The 24,175-nt window shown below is 43.2% G+C and overlaps 1 long non-coding RNA gene across 3 annotated transcripts in view; it reads right to left on the reverse strand.

The window, feature by feature from the left end:
* Positions 1–24,175, reverse strand: part of LOC141548956 (uncharacterized) — a 1,120,676-nt gene that overhangs the window by 235,403 nt on the left and 861,098 nt on the right. For all 3 annotated transcript variants that reach the window (XR_012484170.1, XR_012484171.1, XR_012484172.1), the window contains one exon: positions 4,333–5,161. This is a non-coding gene — a long non-coding RNA (uncharacterized LOC141548956). The remainder of the gene's footprint in view (positions 1–4,332; positions 5,162–24,175) is intronic.

Genomic DNA, 24,175 nt, shown 5'->3' on the forward strand with positions numbered 1-24,175 from the left:
ACTCACCAAGGGCAGAGGCTGCTGCTCCTCCCCCTCCCCCTGACACTCTGGGCAGAATTCAAGTTTTCAATTCTCCAGCTTTCTCTTTTCTTGCTCTGATCTGAGATGACCAGGACATAGAGGGGCCTTGACTATGACGATCTTAATTTGTCAACCGCTTTTCAAACCTTTTTCAACTTTTATAAGATTTCATCCTTATTTTAGCTTAATAGAAATTCTACAGGCTGGTTTCTCAAAAACTACCAAAATGTTTCAGGACGGGAACTACCCCATGGTCTCAGGAGCTCTTACCTGCAATCTTAACATCCCTCATTGCCAATCTCCTTAATGACCGATAGCAAAAGCTCCAGAATGTGCTTAGGTGGTTTTTTGTTTGTTTGTTTTTTAGCAGTTTCACAACTTTAGCTCTCTAGCTTTATATCTGTAGCCCCAACTTGGTCGGTGCTGGGGACCACAGAAGGCTTTTGCTTAAAAAAAAAATCTAATATGGGAGTTAGTGATGCTATTAAATCTTCTCCAACTCTTTCTAAGTGAACCCTGGGGACAACATGGATTTAAAAGCAACTTCTTAGAATCATGTCAAAGCAATTATCCCCATCCCTGCCTAAAGAAACAAATAAATACACAAAGATTGGGTCCTACCAAATGCATCATATCATATAAATATTGCCTTGATACCTAACATGGGCACAATCCATACAGAAACAAAAGTAGAGACCAAATTCTATAATCAATATTGGTGCAAAAATTTTAAACCACCAAAATACAAAACCTATTCCTATGCAAAACACAAGAAACATTGGCATAAATGGGGCATTCTTAAAAGCAGGAAGTAGAATTTGTCTAAAATAAAGAACTAGTGTTATTCCTAATACAGACAAGACAGAAGAGTTTGCAGTAAAAACAAAAAGAGGATATGAAAAGGATAATCTCTAAATCAGTTAATGTTGATAACATGAATTTAATTTAGTATTAAATTTGAAGTTTCCTTCCTTTTGAAGACCTAAGCTAGCATAAATATCACTTAAGTCTTAATTTCCAATTAGATTTACTGAATGAATCTTTTAATAAGATTTAATAGTAGATAAGGTAGAATGAGCCTAAATATATCTTCAAAGAAATAAAATAAAATAACCACCTTTTAGTAAGTTACTCCTTTTTCAGTGAGCTAAACAGATCCATAGCAGAAATCCTTAAAGAAACACTGAAGAAAACGTTTCAAAAAAATTCACAGAATGAAAAAATAAGTTCTAAGACAATGAAGTATTGACTTGAACAGTTCTCCTACCCTAAAATCTCCTCATTGCACTCCTGACATGCCCAGTAGCTGACTATTGTAACTCTCCCTAGACCTCTGTAAAACTGATGGATCTGCATCATGAAGCGTTCCTTTTTTTCTGTTATAAAATAAGCTCCGTGACCTTCCAATTTATCATACGCCAATGAGATCTTAACTGACCTTTTTTAATGGTAATTTACTGATCTTGATATAAAATAATTTTTGACAAGAATCCAAAGTTTTTCCTTTGGAGACATAACAGATATTCCCGGTCATTACTATAATTCAATACTGTACCAGAAGTGCTTGCTATAGCAGTAACTCAAAGAAAAGACATGGAAAGTATAAACAGCAAAGCGGCAAATAACAAATTAAAAAATGTTTTTACAAATGATATGATTGTTTACTTAGAGAATCCTACAGAATCAATTAAAACTTAAATGAAGTTTTGCCTAACATCAGCAAGACAGGAGAGTGTAAAAAAAACCCAAGCAAGTTATCGTATCATATAAATTATCAATAAAATCCACCAGAAAGATAAATTCCATTGAAATTACATATAGTATGAAATAATTAGAAGTCAACCTGCCAAAACATAGAAAGCAACTCGGTGAACACAGGTCACTCTTTTCACAATTAAAAGCATCTCCAGATAAGGGGAGAAATATGAATTACTCATTGCCAAGCCAAAAATGATAATGCTGCCTATATTAATTTACTAACACAATGCAATATGAATCAAAATACCAGAGAATATCTTGAGAAAATTAAAAAAGGATAACAGAATTCATCTGGAAGAACAAAAATTAAAATTATCAAGGAAATGAATGGGAAAATTGGGAAGGAAAGGGCCTAGCAGTATCAGATCATAAAACTACACTAGCAAGCCAGTATGATTAAAAATGTATTATTGAGTAAGAAACAGAAAGACTGACCATAGGAACATTTTGGGTACACAACATACAGGAACAAAAGAGCACATCATCCATTAGTTTGAAAAAGCTAATAATCCCAGCTGTGGGAAAATTCACAATTCAATAAAAGCCACTGGGAAAATTGACAAGTAGTCTAACAGAATCTGAGGTTGGAAAAAGGTTTCACAGGAAACACAAGAGTGAAGCTGAAAATGGGTATATTCCTTGGATGTATGGGCTAACATCATAAACAGAGAAGCACAGAAGGAGATGGGAAAGAAATCATGACCAAGCAAACGACAGACAGGTTCAAAAGAGGCAAAGTGGACAATCTAGCTTATATAAAATTAAAAAGCTTTTCCACAAACAAAATCAATGCAGCTAAAACTAAGAGAAGTGAGAAGTTGGGGGGTGGGGGAAAGCAACATAGTCCTTAACTTTTTTCAGCGAACCATTCTGCAGATATTTTACATAATGTGAATTTACCCACGGATGTGTAAAAAGCCAGAAGGGAGGCAGGAAGGAGACTGTGCTTCTGTGGAGCCACCACATGGGCCAATGACACATAAAGTCTGGATATACAGAATCAAGAGCAGGAGGAACCCTTTCTTGCAGGGGCCAGCCCCAGGACAGCCTGGCTGGAACTGAAAGGAAGAACATGCCACGAGGCACGGACATGGAAACCTGTGGCATGGGACAGACATGGTGCTCCAATGATGGACAAAACATCCAAATGCAGGGGCCAGACTCTCAGCTAGGCAGATGCATTGAAAGCAAGTTGTCCTGCATCAGTACTGGAGGTCTTAAGGCAAGCCCGGATCCATCAGTGGTGGTGGCCGTCTCTCTGCAGATCTATTCTTCTGCCTTCTGCTACAGAGGGTTTTTAAAGGTTTGGGGGGGGCCACAGAGTACCGAACTGAAGGAGAGGAGCAGGATGAGATCCCAGTATGGTACAGAGGTGGTTTGGGAGAATTCCTTGCATACAATCCAATTTGCTTAGTATGAATTGAAATAAAGCAACATCTGTCTGTTGTCCATTCAGTTCCTCTTGAGTTTTCTCTAGATGTCTTTTATATGTACGATTTCTAAGTCATCTAAATTTTATTATTCTCCCCGACTTCTTTATTTTATGGTTGTATTAGTCTAGGTCACACAGAAGTTGAGGTCCCCTGCCATTATAATTTTATTATCTATTTCTTCCTGTATTGCATATAACTTTTTCTTTTAAAATTTGAATCCTATGCCCTTGTGCACATATTTCTTTTGTGACTCCATTAACTGTGATTCTCCTAAACAAGAATTAGGCTGCACGCTAATCCCTTTCAGTGAGGCCTAATTTTACTCTATATTTTTTCTGTCATCATGATTGCTTCCCTTATTTTTTATCCTTCATATGAGATATAACAGTTTCTGCTTCAGCCCTCTATTTTAAATCTGGTCCTCTCTTTCTTTTCATATGTATCTTTTCAAAATACAAAAATAAAATAAAATAAAATAAACATGGTGTGGAAGTCTGATTTCTAATTCGTTTTACTTGCATTTAGCAGTGAGTTCATCCCATTAACACAGTCATGTTGTATTTGATTCTGTTTTTTCTTCTTTCTCTCTTTTCATGCCATTCCCCTCCCCCCAGTTTCTATTTTACACATGACCACTGCATTCTTTTAATTGTCCAAGGCTTATCACCACTTTTTCCTTCTCCTCTCCCATTTGTCTACTTACCTTTAGGGTAAAATAGATTTTTTTGACCCATGGAAGAAGTACATATAAATACAGATATAGATATTTACCGACTTTGAACCAATTTAGATGGGAGGGAGGGTCAAGGATTAGTCACTCCCCTCATCATCATTTTCCACTCCAAGGCAAAACCTCTTCCCTGAATGCTTATTTTATGAGATCATTTCCTCCATTATTTCTCTCCCTTCTACCATCTGCCAGGGCATCCTTATTTCTCACCTATCTATTTTGCATCATCCCCATCCAGACCGTTCACTTCCAAAACCTCTTTCTAGTTTGAATGCTTCTACCTGCCTAGTAAAGATAAAACTCATAGGAGACATGGTTATCGTCTTCCCTTCTAGAAGAGGACACAGGGTATCAGTAACGAGTCACTTGAGGGGTCTCTATCATATTTACCTTTGAATGTTGCTTTTGAGTCTTCAATGTGAGACTCACATTTTCTCCTCAGCTCTTGTCTTTTCATCAGGAATGCTTCAGCGGCCTCTATTGCATTCAATGTCCAATTTTTCTCTTGCTGTGCTTCCCCAGAGAGGAAGCCCGTAGTGAGTGGAGTGTTCCCAGAACGAGTGTCTTCTGCCACAAAGATGTTGTCCGCTGAGTGATGTCCGTCTAGATGTGTTTCCATAGAGAGCAATCCCGAAGTAAGCGGTGTAAGACAGAAACTGGAAAGCCTCTGGGCAAAGGAACCGACCTTTATCAAGGGAAACAAGGTGAGGTCTCAGACCGTGCTGGACGGACCATAGAGCCCACCTTTGTTTCTCTCAAAGGTTGGTTTCTTTGTCCAGAAGTCCTTCCCAGTCTCTCTCTTACACCAGAATGTTGCCAGAGAGAGTGTCTTCTACCTCCATTGTCTTTGCCTCTGAGTTCTGAGAGTAGAGTAGGTGCGTATCTCCAAGAAGGTTGTAATTGAACGATTCTAATAGTATTTATCTTCACCCATCAGCATTTCATCTACAGAGTATTCTGACATTAAATCCACAGTGTCTTTTCCTCAGAATCTTCAGAGATCAGCAGTAGTTCAAAGGTGGAAGAAGCTTCCGAAAGAGAAGTATTTTTATAAATATTATCAGGTATTACAGGTATCGTTTCCCTCCACGTGTCGAGACTGCAAGTGCTGCTTCAAATGAGAGTGATCCACCAGGAATGGCAGTATTCTCAAGAGATTATCTCCTACCACAAGTCTTTTCCTCTCTGGACTATACAGTTGTGTTGATTTTTTTCATTCCTAAAACACAAAAGACCACTCGTCACATGGCATGACTCTCAGGAAGCAGAAGGAGAGGGAGGGAAACATGGCATACTGTGGTGTAAGAAACAGGAAACCGCATTGCATATTTTTACATGAGGGGAAGAATCTAAAGGTATTAATGAAAAAGGGGGGAGGAAGAACAAAAAGGGCTTTTCCTGCAGCCTCATTCCTTCCAGCTCTGCAGCTTCAGCATCCGGGCTTGGCTTGAGACCTCCAGCACTACAAGGGGAGCCTTTGGCTGGCTCTGCCCACTCAGCCTCACGTCTGGCACCTGCTTGTGTGCCTCCTGTCCATCCATGCTCAGGTGCCATGTGTCTTTCCTCAGTCCACATGTTGCTTGTCCTCTCCTTTGTGGGGCGGTGGCTGGCTCCTCCTGCCAGCTCCCGTCCTTCTCTTGCTCCTCAGTACCCGGGTCCGTGTGTCCTTGGATCATCTCCCGGCCCCCTCCCTTCCCAGACGCACGACTCCCTTCCTGTCTCCCTTTCTCCCTTGAAGCCGAGTCCGGGGGTAAATTCACTTTACTCTAAAATTGCTCCACTAAAGGTTTGCCCAACAGTCCACTTACAGAAAGAGGGAACTGTGTAGAGTTGGTATAAAAAATCGATGCCTAAGTGCAAAGCAGTTTGGCAGAATTTTGATAGAAGACCAATACCTCATAGCACATAGTAAATTAAACTGTAACAGAATACATGGTTTAGCTATGACAAATGAAAGGATAAACTGGGCCTATGAAATGATGAATCACTGTAATCACTAATAAGTACCTTAGCTGAAACCTCCACCTCATTAATGTATTCATTCACTCAGCTATGGATTGACTCCTCCAATGTGGCCGGCACATACAAAGCCAGACGGGCTAAGTGACGAGCCACAAGCCCACGGACAGCATGGTCGTAGGCTCTGGAGATGCAAACACTGTTACAGACACAGTCCCTAACAAGACAAGCTTGGGTTCTGCTAAGACAGAAAATGTGTAAATGTACATGAGAAGAAACACAAATGCAAAATGCAAGGCAGTCTGGGAGCAAGGCTTACAGCAGCTTTTCAATCAAGAAAGGCTTCATGTCATGGTTGGGGCTTGAAAGGTGTCTTAATTGCTAAGGATAGAGGGCCAGGTTCAAAGTCAGGAAGGCTCAAATCTTGCTTTAGACCCACGTCAGCGGCATGACCACGGTCACCCCGTCTGACCTCTTAGCGCCTCAGACTACTCTAAGAGCAGGGACGCCTTCACCTGGGGAGTCACTCTTACTGAAGGGGCAGACAGAGCAAAGAATGCTTGCCTTGGACGCTCGGCCTTGTCCTTGCCCAAGGCCACATGCTCACCAAGTGCCTGAGGCTGCCTGTGAACAGAGGTCTTCCTGACTCCCCGCCCAGTGCTCTAACCCCTGAACCCCCCTCTGGAAGCCCCAGAAAACTGCTGGGAAGCCATGGTTGAGGAGGATGCCATGCAGCCAGGGAAGGAGAAAGAAAGAGCTCATTGCCAGGGCTCTGAAGTTCTGCAGGGTCTCAGTCCTTTCTGAATTCACCACCTGCCCTGAGGAAAAACGCCAGTTGTTCTGTCTGAGACAGGACCTTCCCTAGTCTTAGTGTGTGGTGGCTGCAAGGGAATGTGAGCAGGCCCTGCAATTCCACAGAGAATGCAAACTACCTTTAATGGAAAGAGGAAGAACAGTTCCAAGGAACCCCGAGTCACACTTGCTCTTGATCCCCAGTCATTCTGGCTTTTAACCTTTTGTGTCCCCCTCCCAGCAAATAGCTTACCTGGCCCGACGCATATGTGGGGATCTGTCCGTCTCCCCTTTAACAGTCTGGGGTGGTCTCGAGTGCAGGTTTTCTTCTACAACACAATTTGCCCCAGTAATCCTGAGAAACTGAGCTATACATTCCATGCTGGTGAGGGCTGCTTCTTTCTGGGGAGTCCAGCGCCTTCCCATGGGGGTGGACTACAATTTGTGCCATTCCTTGGCTGCTCTGTGTCCTTCCAAGATGGTTTCCTCTCAAATATAGACAGAAGAGACCCAGGAAAACCCTCTCAGCATTGAGATTAATGAGCCCAATCTGGCACTAACACGGGGGAGAGTCTTAAAGACTTGATAAGGGTCACACAAATTGTAGGTATGGGAGGCAGGATTTGAACTCAGTTGTTTCTGATTCTCACCAGTGGACACAGAGCAGCAGGTTGGCTTATGAAGCTGTAAGGTATCTTTTCAGGGTCCCTAAAACCTATGAGGCTTTAAACTCACCTTCCCTGACTCCAACAAGTCAAATCTCTCTCTCTGTCTCTCTGTCTCTCTCGGTCTCTCTGTCTCTCTCTCTCTCACACACAGACACACACAAAGAAACACAGAAACACACACACACACACACACACACACACACACACACACTCCTGGCTTACCTTTAATGTTCATTTCAACCAGATTTTACCTCCATTCACAGGTATAAAATTCAATCACTCGACAAATGTTGAGCATCTGTGGTGTTTCATCTTTGATGTTGGGTTTTTATGCGATGGGGTAGTTGGGGAAGGTCCCTCTGAAATGTCTCGTGTTCCAAGCGGAGATTCCCGAATCAGCTGGTTAATGGGTACACTTTAGAAGTCTAGAAGTGCAAGTATAGCAGGGAAGCTACCAGCCCTCCAGCCTTAGAAGCAACAAGCCAGGGGCCAAGCCCCTTGCTCTCGATTTAAGAAACTTGGGACAGTGCCCAGTATACCCCAAGAGCAGGGCTCAACTTTCAAAGTGACAACACGGTCTGGAAACCTGAACCAAAATAATTCCCTGAGTGTAGGGAGCTACTGTGCTGTCAGGGAAGATCAAAACACAACATCAGACGATCATAATGATGCCAGAACATCTACATGTGAAGCCTCAAATTGGTGTGTGTATGGATTGGTCTCAGTCCTTCTGAAAGGGCTCCAAAAGCATTTTTAAAATATGTAACAGGAGTAGAAGGAAAATGGGCAGGAGAAATGAGAGATATTCACAAGAAAATTAACATTTTTTAAAAAGAAGCACCAAAAATCGGACAGACATGTACCAAACGTCAATGAAGCAAACAACCTTAAAACGTAGAAATTTCTAGATGGAAAAGGAAGAGCAAAAATCCATTGAAGAAAACAACTCCTGGGGAAGATTTTGGGAAGATGCAACAATAGTTCAGAACATTCACAAACAAAAGAAAATTGAACTTCTGAGCTAATATAGACAAGTGATGAACACATAAAAGTTGGGGCAGAATCGGGGTATCCTAGGACAACCAGAGAAGTCCAGAAGAAAGACCCCACTATGGAGGAGTAACCAGTTAAAACATCTCCAGGCCAGCTCCCCTAGAAGAAGCAGGGAGCCCTGGGGCTTGCTGGTTTGCAGGTGGCTTCAGCCCCAGTCACAGGGACTTTTACTTCCTGGGACAGCACTTGGGGATCTGATGCCAGAAAGACTGATAAGGAAGTCCTGGAATATCTGCTGATAAGGAATGCCAGGCCCAGCTGTGCTGATAGGAGAGAAGGAATCAGCATACACCCAGGGAGGACACAAGCAGAGGCACAGGGTAGCTGCTGGCTGTCTTATAGGAGGCTGGAGTTCTTGGTTTTTGAGGTCCAAGTCAGAGAAGAAAACTGAAAGAAGATCCAGGGACAGAGGCACCGTCTCCCCCTCTCCGATCTAGGTGATGACACTCTTACTTTCTTATTTCAAAAAAGAACAAGCAAAGGAGAAATAATGCAACTACAGAAAGAGGAAAGACTGGGATTTATCATTAGAGGGGGATACTGAAGGGGAAAAGCTTCCCTTACCCCAAAAAGCAATGGCAAATGGCTAGTGTTCAAAAAGAATTTCTAGTGAACTCAGAGAAGATTTTAAAAATCAAGTCAGAGAGAATAAGGAAAAACTAAAAAAAATAACAAGAATCCAACCACATCCAGAGGTTTATGGAAAGAAAATAAACCAACTCATAAAAGAGATCCAGAGTTTTGAAGAAGAAAGTGACTCTTTGAAAGTCAGGATTTGGCGAGAGGAAGTTGGGGAAGTTATGAGAGACCAAGAAATAATAAAACAAAATCTTGCCATGATGTAGCAAATGACCATTTGGTAGACTTAGGAAAAAAGATAAAAAAGATTTGAACTCTTGAAGGGTGATGGTATCCACTTTCAGAGAAACAGAGAACAATCAATCATATAACAATCTTACATAAATGCATATAAATGTGTATGTATATATGAGCACGATTACCCATGTCTAAGTATATGTGTTTGTATCCTTATATAAATGTGTGTATGTATCCGTGTATATGTATGTGTATTTATGTACAAATATTTCAGCACTTAATTGTAGCCTTCTTGGGGGAACCTGAGGGAGGGGAAGGGAAAAAAAGAATCATGTAAAAAAAGTGTACAGCAGCAAACAAAAGCAAACCTAAAAGGAAACAAGGAATACACGGGCAATTCTCAATAAAATGTGTACTATTGTGTATGATTTCTTGAACTGGAAATCTATTATTTCATATTTTGAATCCTCTCACATTCTTTTGTGCAAATGACAATGTTTTTCTATTTTGTTTTTTTTTTATTTAATTTGTTTTAATAAATGAATAAGTATATAAAAAGGAAAAAAAACAGAGTAGTGTTTTAGTGGAATGGTTTACGTCTAGAAGACACAGTATTAAATGACCACAATACTCTACTGTTAGAGAAATACCGACAACCCTGCTTTGTGGAAAATAATTTACGATTTACAAAACCCTCTGGGGAAACCTAAAAAACAGTATGGCAGGTAACAGGTATAGTTCAGCCCTTACATCATGTACCAAGATGTTTGTCCAAAGGAATAGAAATTTGGTCCCATCAACCTCGCAGCATGTCTCTGAGTCTGCAGACTAGATATTTGGTCCCTTGCCCACTTATGTATCTTATATTTGAAAAACAAACTGGGATATTGAACTCTTCTCTTCCATCTAGTTCATTTATGGTTTCGTGAAAGAGAGCTTAGAAAAACCAGGCTTTGATAAAGCCCATTGGAATTCATAAGGAGCTACTTGAGAAAGTCTTGAATCCAAATCACTCTGGCTGTCACTGAGTTTCCAACAGTACTACTAAGCACTACTTGGTCATTGGGTGGGTTTTGATGGTGCAGACTGAGTGTAAATCACAATTGTTTCTTCTGGCCAAAAGCAATGAGCTTCATTGGAATGTAATTTTGGAATCATGCAAAGAAAGTAACAAAAATATCCAAAGCCTTTAAAACAAATAATTCATTACATGATGAGAAGGCACCAAGAAGAAAACAATCCCCAAATACTGCAAAAATTGTATAATGGCACTTTTTGTGACAGCAAATGTACTGGAAACAAGGTAGATGCTCTCAAGTAGGTAATGGCCAGACAAGGCATGGAAACAAACTGTGTAATATTATTATAAGAAATGGAGAATGTGTTGAGTACAGAGAAGCAGAGAAAGATCTCTGTGAAATGATGGAACGTGAAGTAGGCAAAGCCAAGAAAACATTATATACATATATATATATGTATACAAACACACACACACACATATATATGTACACACACACACACACACATATATATACACATACATACACCTATAAACAAAATCAATTTAAATGGAAAGGACGATAAAGCAAACACTGGAAAGGACCTGTAAGAAAAGGTTAAAGACTGAAAAGGATACAAGAGAAGACACCATCACCTGTCCTCTTCCAGGAGGTGAGAGGTCCACAGGTGTTACACTTCTGCATTCCTTTTCCCAAATGCATCAAACAGCTGGGCTCACTTTTCTTTTCCTCCCTAAAACAAAAACAAAATGAGATTTGTTACATGGCATGGCATTCTCAGGGAGAGGGCAGAATCCATGGGATACCCTAGTGACTTAAGAAACAGAAAACCTCAATAGACACAATGAATTGAGGGAAGTGGGAAAGACAGGGTTTGGGATTAGTAATTATCAGGAACAGATCTCAAACTGTACTAAAAATCAGAGATTTTGGAAACCATTTGTTGTTGTTTGGTCCTGTCAGCTTTTTCCTGACCCTATTTGGGGCTTTCTTGGCAAAGGCGTTGGAAGGGTTTGCAGTTTCCTTTTGTAGCTCATTTGACAAATGAGGAACTGAGGTGAACAGGGTAAAATGACTTGGTGAGGGTACCACAGTTAGCAAGTAGCTGAGGCCAGATTGGAACTCAGGAAGATGACCCTCTCTGACTGCATAGGCACACAGAAAATAATATGAACTTCTTGAAATTGAAACATCGATCAATGCAAAAGATCACGTGTGAAACGTACATAAGCAAATCAAATAAAAAGCTTAGTGTATAAGAAATCCAAAGAGAGCAGGCAGTGGGACAGGGAAGGACATGCTATTTCATTTTTAATAATGAGATAAGGAAAGATAAATTTGCCAGAAATTTGATAGCTCATGGACACCTCACACCAACTATCACATTAAATGACAAATGGATATATGAATTAGATGTAAAAAGGGAATTTATAGCCAATTAGAGGAGCAAAGAGGAAGTTCCTTTTTGCACCTATGGATGGGGAAAGAGATTATGCCAGAACAAGGAACAGAGAAAATCTCAGTAAACAAAAGAAGATTAATTCCTAAGGCAGTTAAAATCTGCAGCAAAACACTTACCTGAGGAAAAAGACCTTTGTAGCAAAAATCTCTGTGTGGCATATATGCAAGATATAGAACAAACTGATTCCCATTTCCAGGGTAAAGAATCATTCTTCTCTAGAAGAAAAGATAAGTATAGAAAAATTTCAGAGGAAAAACATCCAAGCTCTCAAAAGCCTTATGACAAAATAGCCCAAATCCTTCATCAGGACAGAAGCCGGAATTAAAACAATTCTCTTTTTTTCAGCCTGTAAATCGCTAAAATTCAAAGACTAAGGAACCCATCTCCTTCTTTGTTCAGATACATGGAAACATCCTTTTCATCATAAGCTAGTTGTAACCAGAACACAAAAACTGCCATTTAATCAAAACAAAACACAACAAAACAAGACAAAAAAAAAAAAAAAAAAAAAAAAAAGCCCACCATACAAAAGAGACAATAGGGGGAAGGGGGAGGGGAAGAGGTCTTCACTTAAATTCTTATCAAAATGAATGCTGTATAATATCTTTATGGGAAATGAAGAAAAAAACCTTTAAGAGAAAAGATGTTAAAGGTGAATTATTCTATAAAGGGAGAGATCCTGAGAAATAACATCACCCCTCCCTCTTTTTCTGAGGACTCCATATTTTAGCTTGGATTTTAGCACGTTAAGCTCTGCCTGCGGCCGCAAACCTTTCCTTGCCCTTTGATCCCCGAGGTCAGACAGGACAAAAGGATGGAGTGGAAAGCCCCGATCCCCCGGGTTGTCCGAGTTCCGAGCCTCCGGCCAGGCCTGGGACTGCAGGGACAAAAGGTGGAAGCGCCCATCGGAGACCGGGGAGAGGGAGGGTCCCCAGAGGTGGCTCCCGGCCGGCCTCCGCCGCACCCCAGCTTCCCACCCCCCCACCTCCCCTCAGGGACACAGACGCGGCCACGCCCAGGATCTCAGCCACATTCACGACCTCCCCCCCCCCCCCAGACAAAGGTGCGGATGCTCCCGGGCCTTGTAGCCGCCCTCCCCCACACCTACCGGGCAGGAAGGAAAGCCGGGCGGGGAGGAGGGGGCTTCAGGGAAGGGCTGGGATGGGACGAGGACAAAGGGAGGGGCTGCGGCGGGAGCAGGGAGGGGGCCCCCTCACTCACTGCGGCTTAGGCGCTCAGGACCCTCGGCTCGGTCCGTCCGGAGGACGAGGGTAAGACGGGGGACGGAGGGGTCGCTGTGAGGCGGAGAGGCAGGGCCTGAGTGAGGGGCGCACAGACCCCCCGCCGCCCCGGCCCCGGCACATCCTCACCTCCAGACAAAGGAGACTGGCACTGAACAGAGGGTGGGAAGAGGCCGCCCTCTGACGTCACCTGCGGGGGGCTAGGCTCCTCCCAGATCGGGGGGAGGGGGAGAGAGTGGGGGTTCAGGATAGGGGAGGGGGCGCTGGGACATTAGCCCGGAGCACTTGGGAGCCCCTCCTTGTCATTGCTCTGGGCCCTCCTCACCCAGCCCCGCTAGGGCGCGGCCGCAGTGCCTCTCCCACCCGGAGGGCCCAGCGCTGACCAGGGTCCTGGGTCCCCGGGCCGGGCTGCGGGGCTGGGAGCGGGGCGGCCGCTGAGCGCGGCTTGCGGGGGTGGAGGGACCTCAGGTTTTCAGGAACTGGGAGGAGAGGGCCCCAAAGGCTCCTCGACCTCCGCCGCCCCCCCCCCCGCCCCCCCGGACCCGCAGCCTCCCAGACTGAGCCACGGGCTCACGCTCCCGCCCCCCCCCCACCTCCCCTCAGGGACACAGACACGGCCACGCCCAGGATCTCAGCCACATTCACGCCCCCCCCTCCCCCCCCCCCCCCCCCCCCCCCCCCGAGAAAAAGGTGCGGATGCTCCCGGGCCTTGTAGCCGCCCTCCCCCACACCTACCGGGCAGGAAGGAAAGCCGGGGGGGGGGGGGAGGAGGGGGCTTCAGGGAAGGCCTGGGATGGGAGAGGACAAAGGGAGGGGCTGCGGCGGGAGCAGGGAGGGGGCCCCCTCACTCACTGCGGCTTAGGCGCTCAGGACCCTCGGCTCGGTCCGTCCGGAGGACGAGGGTAAGGCGGGGGACGGAGGGGTCGCTGTGAGGCGGAGAGGCAGGGCCTGAGTGAGGGGCGCACAGACCCCCCGCCGCCCCGGCACATCCTCACCTCCAGACAAAGGAGACTGGCATTAAATACAGGGTGGGAAGGGGCGGCCCTGTGACGTCACCTGCGGGGGGCTAGGCTCCTCCCAGATTGGGGGGAGGGGGGAGAGAGCGGGGTTCAGGATAGGGGAGGGGGCGCTGGGACATTAGCCCGGAGCACTTGCGAGCCCCCCCCTTGTGATTACTCTGGCCCTCCTCACCCAGCCCCGCTAGGGGGGGCCGCAGTGCCTCTCCCACCCGGAGGGCCCGGCGCTGACCAGGGTCCTGGGTCCCGGGTCGGGCTGCGGGGCTGGGAGCGGGACGGCCGCTGAGTGCGGCTTGGGGAGGGGGGGGGCAGCTCTTTTACCGAAACTGGTTGGGGGAGAACAGGAGGCGGAGGTCAAGGAGGGGGCCCGGGCTCCCCTGAAAGGAAGAGCACAAAAGCTCGGCAGCAGCTGCGAAGCCCAGGCCTTGGACGGGACTTGGATTCCTGAGAGCCCCCAGAGCAGAAGCAGAAGGGGGGGGGAAGGAGCGGACACAGGGGAGGGGGTCTGGGCGAAGGGCGGCATCGGCTCTTTTGTCCAGGCCTGAGATCAGAGAGCGGGAAGGCACAGAGGGCCACCAAGGCACGCATGCGCACCCGCCCCCTATTCATGCTTGTGTCCTCTGCACTGAATTCTAGGCCAGGGAAACCTTCCAGAGCCTGGACACAGGGTGCCACACCCGCCTTTCTGGCCCAGTCTCCTCTGCCACGTGACTTCATCCATTTCCCCCTAAACCTATTCGGGAAAACCGGGTCCAGAATAGTCAGTCAATACAATTCTGGGAGCAAGTGTCAGGCACTGAGCGAAGTCAATGCTGGAAACAGAAAGAAAGGCAAAAGGCCGTCTCTGTGCCAAAGGAGCTCAGTTGTGGGGGAAATGAGCTGCACACCACTTTCTATGTCCAGGAAGGAATAAGCAGGGGAAGGGGCTAGAATTAGGGGGTCAGGGAAGACTTACAGTACAAGAGGAATCTTCTCTGGGGTGTGAAGGATGCCAAGGAAGCCAAGAAGGGGTGATGGAAGGTGGCGGGGATAGCCAGGGAAATGCTCCCGCTCAAGGGACGTCGTGCATTGCCCTTTCATTCATTCCTGTATCTCCTGAAGGCTCAAAGCATCAGCAGGGCGATTGAAGAAATCATTGGCTCCTGGCACAGTACAGGAAGCACAAAGCCAAGCTCTCTCCCAACTCCCCTTTAAATTCACGGCTCATATCCAATTCTTAAGTGGAGACACAAGAAAAGATCAAGGTGGGATACACGTCTAGCCCAAGACCCCGTCCGAGGCTGGAAGAAGACGTCTCGAACCCGGGCGCTGAGGGTGCCCTGCAGCCCATGTGGATGAAATGCCATTCATGGGACAAAGTGGTGACAGCAGAAGCTACAGACCCTTCTGGAGCTCAGAAGCCCGAGACAGTAAGGGGAGCTGGCCATTTGTCAAAAGGAGATTCAAGTGACCCCAGTAGCAGCTCCGGATGAAACACTGGAAGCTGTTTGGCACCCACTGGCTCCTACACACAGCGGGGTCCCAGTCCTAGGGAAGAGTACTGTGGGGCAAGAAGGTACAAGCATCTGGAGGAACTGTATCCTTTGTGATCACCAGGATCAGGGGCCCTGAGGACCAGAATTGCTTGAGGTTGTGACAGAATACAGCTTCCAGGAGAAATGTGGCAGAAGCCCTGAGGCCACTAGGCCTTGGCAGTGCTGTACATCCATGCCATGCTGGCTGCCAGATAACGATCTGTTGGTCAGAGATGACAAGGTTTCTGAGACAAATGGTGAGGTGCATTCCAGACTACTCTTCATTTTCCACTTCTAAACCATAAAATTCAATATTGAAATGCATACCAGACAAGTAACAAAATTCAGTATCGAGGTGCATAATAAAATCAGCACAGCAGTGATAAGAAGCACCAGATCTCTCTCTCTATTCCTATAAATGTATCTTCTTGCTCCTGGTTCTTGGATAAAATCCTTTTGGAACTTAATCTGCTTTAATTGCCATTACAATTACAATAAACTTTGGGCCTTGACTTGGAGATGGTTCCAAGCCACCAAACACTTTTGATACATCTCGCTACCCTCGTCTGCCACCCCAAACTTTTAGGGGCTCCTTTTGAACCTCAACGGTTGTAAGGTAGCAGGGACCATATGTACCTGTACCCATTGCAGTCTCAAGAGATCAGAGCTACTTCCTAAGAGTCATAGCACAGAGACGAAAAGCAGTGACCAGACCTCAGCCAAATCACGTTACCCTGCAACCACTGAAATGCAGAATTAGTTGTGAAAATAGCACCAAGAAAAAGGCTGATGATTCAGAAATTGCATTTCCTAAAGTACTCCCACTATGGAAACAGAAAACCTTAACATATATGTAAAGTCAAATGAATAAGCTGGGAAAATTAGCAATAAATATGAATGTAAAAAGCTACAGTGGAGACAAGGAACATCAAGACAAACTGAAAAGGTTAAAAAGAGATAGCCCAAGATAAAAATAATCAACAGGAAATTCTTGTCTGAGGAAAGGTTACAGGAGATAACTTGAGACACAAATGATTAAGAGAAATTCTTGTCTTATTTACAAATCTCTCCAGAACCCCTTGGATAACATCTCTGTGCAAACTTTGTTTTATGACCCTGGTTATGTATAAAATAAATTTCTAAAAATGTACTCCTGGCGCTCGGTTTATCCTTGCCTTGTACCCTCCAACTGGTGTCCCCTTGTTAGGCAGTTTGGCCTTCCTAGAGGCCAAATGCCTGTCTAACCCTTTACTATCAATACACACTTTGTTTTGATACAGCATTGATAACGAATTAATTCTGTATCCGGACCTGCCCTTGGTTACTTTGGGGAAGGAGAGAGAGAGAGGTATTCAGATTAGCAGAAAAAGAGCTGATCCATCTTGGTTTAGAGCCTCAATTTCTCTTCATCAAAACCAGTATTAAGAAAGATGTCAGACAAAACAAAAGCAAGAAGAGGCCTACTTCAAAGAGCTAAGCAAGAAAAATGCATGTTTTGCTTTAAAATATCACAGGAAAACAATGTGGTGGCAATACTAAACACATATGCAAATCACAAACCTTTCACCTTCTTAAAGGAAAAGTTAAATAATTACAGCAGGAAATATTCTAATTACACTAATGGATGACTCCAACTTTGCTCTCCCAGAATTAGGCAAATCTACATTTAAATGAAATGAGAAAGAAGTTAAGTAGATGAAAAGAAATGTAGAAAATTTAGATATGATTCAACTTTGAATAAAATTGAATGGAAATAGAGAGAAATATAACTGTTTGCTCAATTGTACATGGGACCCTTACAAAAACTCACCTTGTTTTATGGCACCTTACAAACCGAATGGAGAAAAACAGAAATCTTCAATGCATTCTTAAAGATTACAATGTGATGAAAATGACATTCGGAAATGGATAAGCAAACCTATTAAAAATTAAGCAAAAAGGAAATAATCCATTTCTAAAGACTAAGTGGGTCAAAGAGCAAACATCTCATTTTATTAAAGAGAATGGCAACAATGAAACAACATAACAAAATTGTTGCAATGCCATCAAAGAATTTTAGGAAATGGTCTTTCTATAAATCATTACTTCAAAAAACCAAGAAGCAACAGTGAAAAATTAAAAAGAAACAAAGAAAGAAACAGCAGATAAAAGATGTGGACCTGAAATTTTAAAAAAATCAACTAGAAAAGGAATAAATTTAAAATCTCCAACTAAATACCAAAATGGACATATGGATAATGCTGAAAGTTCTGAAAAGTTAATTACATAATCAAAGTAAGAGATGATTTAAAGGGAAAAACAACAAGAACAAGAACAAAGTAGATAAGCCATTGGATATTTGATTTAAACTAAAGGGAAGAAGAAATGAAAAATGAGAAAAGGGTGAATTCATAAGCAATGAATATAAAAGTAAGGTAATTATTAGGGGGGATTTTTGCATAATCACATGTCACATAACCTATATATCTATGTGAAGTAGATGAATGTGTCTTAAAAATGAAAAAAAAACTGCAAATGTTCATAGAAGAGGAAATAGAATATTGAAATAACCCCCAACTTGAAAAATAAAATTGAAGAAAGAAAAAAGTGAGTTCCCTTAGATAGCATCTCAAGTAACAGTTGATTTTATATTTAAATTCTATCAAATATATAAGGAACAATTCATTCCAATACTATGTAAACTGCCTAAAATGTGAGGGAAAGAAGGTGTCCTCCCAAAGTCCTTTTATTACAAAAACAGAGTTTTGATATCTAAACAAGGGAGAACAAAAACAAATTGCCTTCATGAATAGCTATGAAACATTTGAAATCAAATCATAGGAAGAGAGCATACACTATGACCAGTAGGATTTATACTAAGAATACAGGGCTGTTTCAATGTTAGGAAAGCCGGTCCAAATAACAAAACCAACAAAAATCATCAGATAATATCGACAGACACATTAAAATAAATAAATAAATAAATAAATAAATAAATAAATAAATAAATAAATAAATAAATAAATAAATAAATAAACAAATAGACAAACAAATAAATAAATAGATAGATAGATAGATAAATAAATAAAATTTAAAAAAATAAGCTTTTGACAAAATACAATACCCATTCTTATTGGAAAACACTAGAAAGCACAGGACCCAATAGAAAGTTATTAAAAGGATGACTAACGTCTTTTCAGAATTAAAAACAAGCTTTATTTTTGAGAAGAATAAACTTGAAACCTACTAAGTTAGACCAGGAGTAAATGAAGGCTGTTTATTATCACTGCAATTATTTAATATTACTACTATATTACTACTAGCTTTAGTAAGAGGACAAGAAAAGGAAATTGTAAGAAAAAAATAGGCAATGAGGAGATTAATTATCCCTATTCATAGATGGTCTTCGGATTTACTTAGAGCACTCTAGAAGTAAGCAAGCCCCCAAACTCGGGGAAACAATTGACAACTTTAGCGGAATTGCAGGATACCAAATAAACCCATGTAAATCATCAGAATTTCTACTACCAACAAGACCTAGTGGGAAGAGATAAAAAGAGAAGTTCTGTTTAAAAAAAAAAAAAACAACTATAAAAAGAATAGAAAATATTTGGGAGGTTCCCTGGCAAGTCCAATCCTGTAACTGTGTAAAAACAATGAGAAAAAAATCTTTATACAAATGAAAAGAGATCTAAAGCCCAAGAGAAAGATGAATTATTCTTCAATAGCCTCAGTTAATAAAAATGGCAGTTCTAGCTATGGTAATTTACTTATTCAGGGTCACAACAAACTACCAATGATTTATTTTATACAACTAGAAAAAAATAATAAAATCAAATTCATCAGAAAAGAATATGAGGGAAAGAATTTGAAGGGAATCACCGGGGAGGGGGGAGGGGGGAATGTGAAGAAATGTGGCAAAGCACTACTAGTAGTGCTTTGCCACATTTCTTCACGAAAACAATCTGGTACTGTCTAAGAGATAGAGGAGAGGATCACTGGACTAGATTAGGCACACAATACACAGTAAGAAATGACACCAGTTATGCAGGGTTTAGCAAAAAGAAAGAGCCCAGCTTTGACAGGAAGAATTCATCATGTGGCAACAATTGCTGGGAAAACTGGAAAGCAGTTAAACAGAACTAAACATAGACCAAAATGTCACATCTTATACCACGATAAGGTCGAAATGGGATAGTGATTTTGACATCAACAGTGATATTGATGTCGGTGATGTAGACACCAGATGATGGTAAGCACCAAAAGTTGGGGTTCCTTCATGTGAAGAATTCACACTGGCCATTCTCTTTGAAAAAATGGAATATTTATTTAGGGGACTGGGTTATGGAGAAAATGAAGGGACAAAATAGAAACTGGGAATTATAAATATGAAAGAGAGTGGGAGAGCACAGGAAAGACAAATTCCTGACTGGAACTCACAATTATTCAGTAGAAAGGGAGCACCTCATGAGGTTGTGGCATGACTTTTGCTAACAGGATACATCCTGAAAGGGACATAGCCACATGAGTTAGTTATCTGCAAGGAGAAATAGGGCTGAGAAGCATAGTAGAATTAGGGGAACTACCTCATCACATGGAGCAGGGATAAAGAGAAAGTTACCATGGGTCAGAGTGCCATGGTAGACAGGCCCCCAAAAAGGCAATAGCCTTTTCATAATCATAAATCATAAATCATAAGTAGATTTGATAGGAAAATTTTAACCTCAAGGAAATGCCTGGAATTTCTGACAGGGCATGGCATGATGACACTGCTCTAGAACTCTATAGACTAACCCTAACCCTAAAATTCTTAAAACAGATAATGGCCCCGGATACACTAGCTCTTCCTTTAAACAATTCTGCGCACACATGGGTATTAAACACATCACTGGCATCCCATACAACCCTCAAGGTCAAGGTATTGTTGAAAGAGCTTATCAGACACTGAAAAGAATGGTTTCAAAATTACAATCTGGTCCTGAGATCCTCTACTCATGAGCTGGTAATCACAAAACATTGCTAAATCATGCACTCTTTGTGCTGAATTATCTCATCCTAGATGACAATGGAAAATCTGCGGCAGACCGCCTCTGGCACCCCTCCACAACAAATAATTATGCTCAAGTGAAATGGAGGGACCCCCTTACCAACCAATGGTTTGGTCCAGACCCTGTCCTGATTTGGGGAAAAGGACACGCATGTGTCTATGACACTCAAGCCCAGAACGCCAGGTGGCTACCAGCACGCCTGATCAAAACCCATAACTCACCCAGGGAAAAACCCTGAGAAACTTCATCTCTGTTTTCTTTCAGATAAGAACTCCACAGAAGATTAAGTAAGCTGGGACGCGATTCATTCTACATCTGGCAATAAAGTGTCCCCGACATCACCGCCCTGGTAACATAATTTCCCCCCCCTCTCCCCGCCAATCTTTCCTATTTAGAAATTCCCCCCTCTCACGTCCAGTACTACTCTACAACATGCTTTCCCTTATCCTCTTTATTAACATACTCGATCAGACTATAGCCTCCCCATACCAAATATTCAATTATACCTGGGTAGTTCAAAACTCTTGGGGCGATGTAGCCTGGAGTACTTCTAATCTACAAAGCACGGTACCCTGGACCGATCTAACCCCAGATTTATGCCTTTTGGCCAGGGGAGCATCTGGCTGGGACTCCCAAGATTATCATAGCCACACCCCCCCCAATCAACGCTTCAACGGGAACTGGGGATGTATGTCCCCTTGGCATCGCTCTGTCACCTGACAGATGCCCTTCTATGTCTGCCCAGGTAGTAAACACAGGGACAAATCATTAACCTACAAATGTGGAGGCTCTGAGGAGTTCTTTTGTGCCTCCTGGGGCTGTGAAACCATGGGAGATACACACTGGAAACCAACTTCCTCATGGGATTACATAACAGTCAAGGCTGACTACGATCATAAAAACATAGATAGGTTTGAGGATGGAACTCCTAAAACAAACCCCGATTGCGATACGTGGTGTCACCCACTACGGATAAAATTTACTAATACAGGGAGACAATCTATACAATGGGAGAGAGGCCTCACATGGGGTCTCCGCCTGTTTAAAGACCACTATGATAATGGCTTACTATTCACCATAAAACTCCTAAAAACTATCCCTACACCTAAGAATCATGCTGCCATTGGACCCAATTCAGAACTACTACCCAACTATAAGCCAAACCCACAACAACAAGAACCCCTGGCTCCCAGGCCCTCTCTACCCTATACCCCATTTATACCAACTCCTTCCTTGTTTCGCCCCACAATCCCTCCTGGTCCTCCCTCATCTGTATCAACCATCTTGACAATAGTAAATGCTTCCATACAGACTCTGCATCAACTTAACATTTCCTTTCTGCAGGAATGTTGGGTCTGTTATTCTTCAAATCCCCCTTTTTATGAAGGTCTGGCACATTTTGGCAACCCTATATATACAAATGACACCTCCTCCCTTAGATGGGGAATTGAAGAACAACAGGGATTGACACTTACCAAAATAACAGGCATAGGAACCTGTATTTTAGGCTCGGATATGCTTCCCCCCTGGCAGCTTGAAGAGGTTTGTAATCTTACCATTGTAATTTCCCCAGACTCCACTTACTCATCCGCCCCTAACGATTCCTATTTTGCTTGCTCTTCCGGTCTTACCACCTTCATAGTAACAAATCAATTCCTCCAAAGTAAAGACTACTGCGTTCTTGTCGCCCTCTTCCCTCATGTCACTGTCCATCCAGTGGAAGACTTCTTAGACATCTGGGAACGAGGACCAACTAACCCTATTAGAGTAAAAAGGGAACCTCTAACAGCCTTAACATTAACTGTCCTTCTCAGCCTAGGAACAATAGGCACAGGCACAGGCATAGCCTCCCTCGTCCATTCTGATAAACATTATTCCCAACTCAGTGCCGCCATAGATAGGGATCTTCTAGAACTACAAGCTGGCCTCCAACATCTCAAGGATTCGGTCGCCTCTCTAGCAGAAGTAGTTTTACAAAATAGGAGAGGCCTAGACCTCCTCTTTTTACAACAAGGAGGCTTATGTGCTGCTCTAAAAGAAGAGTGTTGCTTCTACACTGACAAACTCGGCTTAGTAGAAAATAGTTTACAAAAAGTTAGAGACAGTCTAGAAAGGAGAAAAAAAGAGAGAGAACAACAGGAAGCATGGTACCAGAATTGGTCTCCACCTCTCCATGGCTATCAACTCTCCTCCCTAGCCTCCTTGGGCCACTCATAGGCCTTCTTCTACTAATCTCTTTTGGCCCTTGGGCCTTTAATAAACTAACAGTCTTTATTAAGTCACAAGTAGATGCAGCAATCTCCAAGAAAAGTCAAGTCTTCTGACCGTGACCATACCGATGATAAGGAAACAAGATTTTCAGGAGAACCGTTGCGATTTCATGAACAACTATTAAAGAGACCTTGGTACCAGTGGGTGGGGGGATAGACTGTGCCCCTCCTTTTTACAAAAATCTTAATCTTCTCCATAGCAAAGAAATTGTTAGATAATATCAGAACCTAACCTTGAAGGAGTTATTTTGACTACTCAAATGTGTTACTACTCGCTATGTTAACTATTCACTGCAAAACTGTTTGATTCCTTTTCTGACAACCTTTTGTGCACCAGCATTACAGTTATTCTGAGTGCATTGGCACTATAATACTCTCTTTTAAACCAAGGCATGTGAATTGCTCATTGAAACCCACCCCACCCACATTTGTAATGATCCTGATGCATTAGCACTATGGTAACCCTGCTCTAATTGATGCTCATGAATTGTTCATGACAACTTGTTTTGTCTCCACATTGTAATGATTCCCATGCATTGGCATTTGTGATAACTATCATAGTCATCACTTAAATTGTCCAGATAATGTGCTTCCCTCACTATTTACTATGATCTATAACGCCTCTTTGATTACTCCCCCTCCTCCTCCGCACTTTTCCTCCTCCTCTTCCTTGTACCCTGAGGCATTGGACTGGATCTGGATTTCGGCCCCATCCCCCCTTTTATAAGCAGTGGCTGAGCCAATGACTGGATCAGAGTGACCCCGGATAGTGGATGCTTTGAGGTTTGACTTATTATTTTCAGAGCCATGGCAGTAAGACCACACAATTGCCATGACGGGCAACCTCGAGAGGTCTGTTTTCCACCCACTTAAGACAGGGTCCGGCATGGCGTACCCCCGAGTTGGTGTGGTTGACCCCGATGACCTAAGACAGCAATTGGTGGCATGCTTCCTCTTCGCCAATGTTGAAGGTGCTAAGGCACTGTGCCATTGGTTATATGTCAACGCTCACTCCCCACAACCGGAGACAGGTCACATAGCCTAAGTCAGGCTACCCACCCTGCTAAAAGAAAGAAGGGGGACATGCCAGGAGCCCACTCCCTAAGGTCTGGGCTAACAAACTGCAGCTGTGTCAACACCATTCTTCCTTATCTGTCTCCATTCCCTGGCTCCGGGGCTTCACACATTACAAATTAACCACAGGACATGCTTAACCACAGGATGTGCTGACATCAATCACCATTACTGACACCTGAACTTAGGAACCTCGTCAAGACCCCAGCCCCCTCCCTTCCTCTCTACATTGTGTATTGTGTAACTGCCTTCCTACATACTTGACATTCCTGAGCCACTCTGTATAAGCTGAGTTGTCTTCCACAATAAATGAGAGCTGCTT

The sequence above is a fragment of the Sminthopsis crassicaudata genome, chromosome X, assembly GCF_048593235.1.
Source record: "Sminthopsis crassicaudata isolate SCR6 chromosome X, ASM4859323v1, whole genome shotgun sequence".
Classification (NCBI taxonomy): Eukaryota; Metazoa; Chordata; class Mammalia; order Dasyuromorphia; family Dasyuridae; genus Sminthopsis; species Sminthopsis crassicaudata.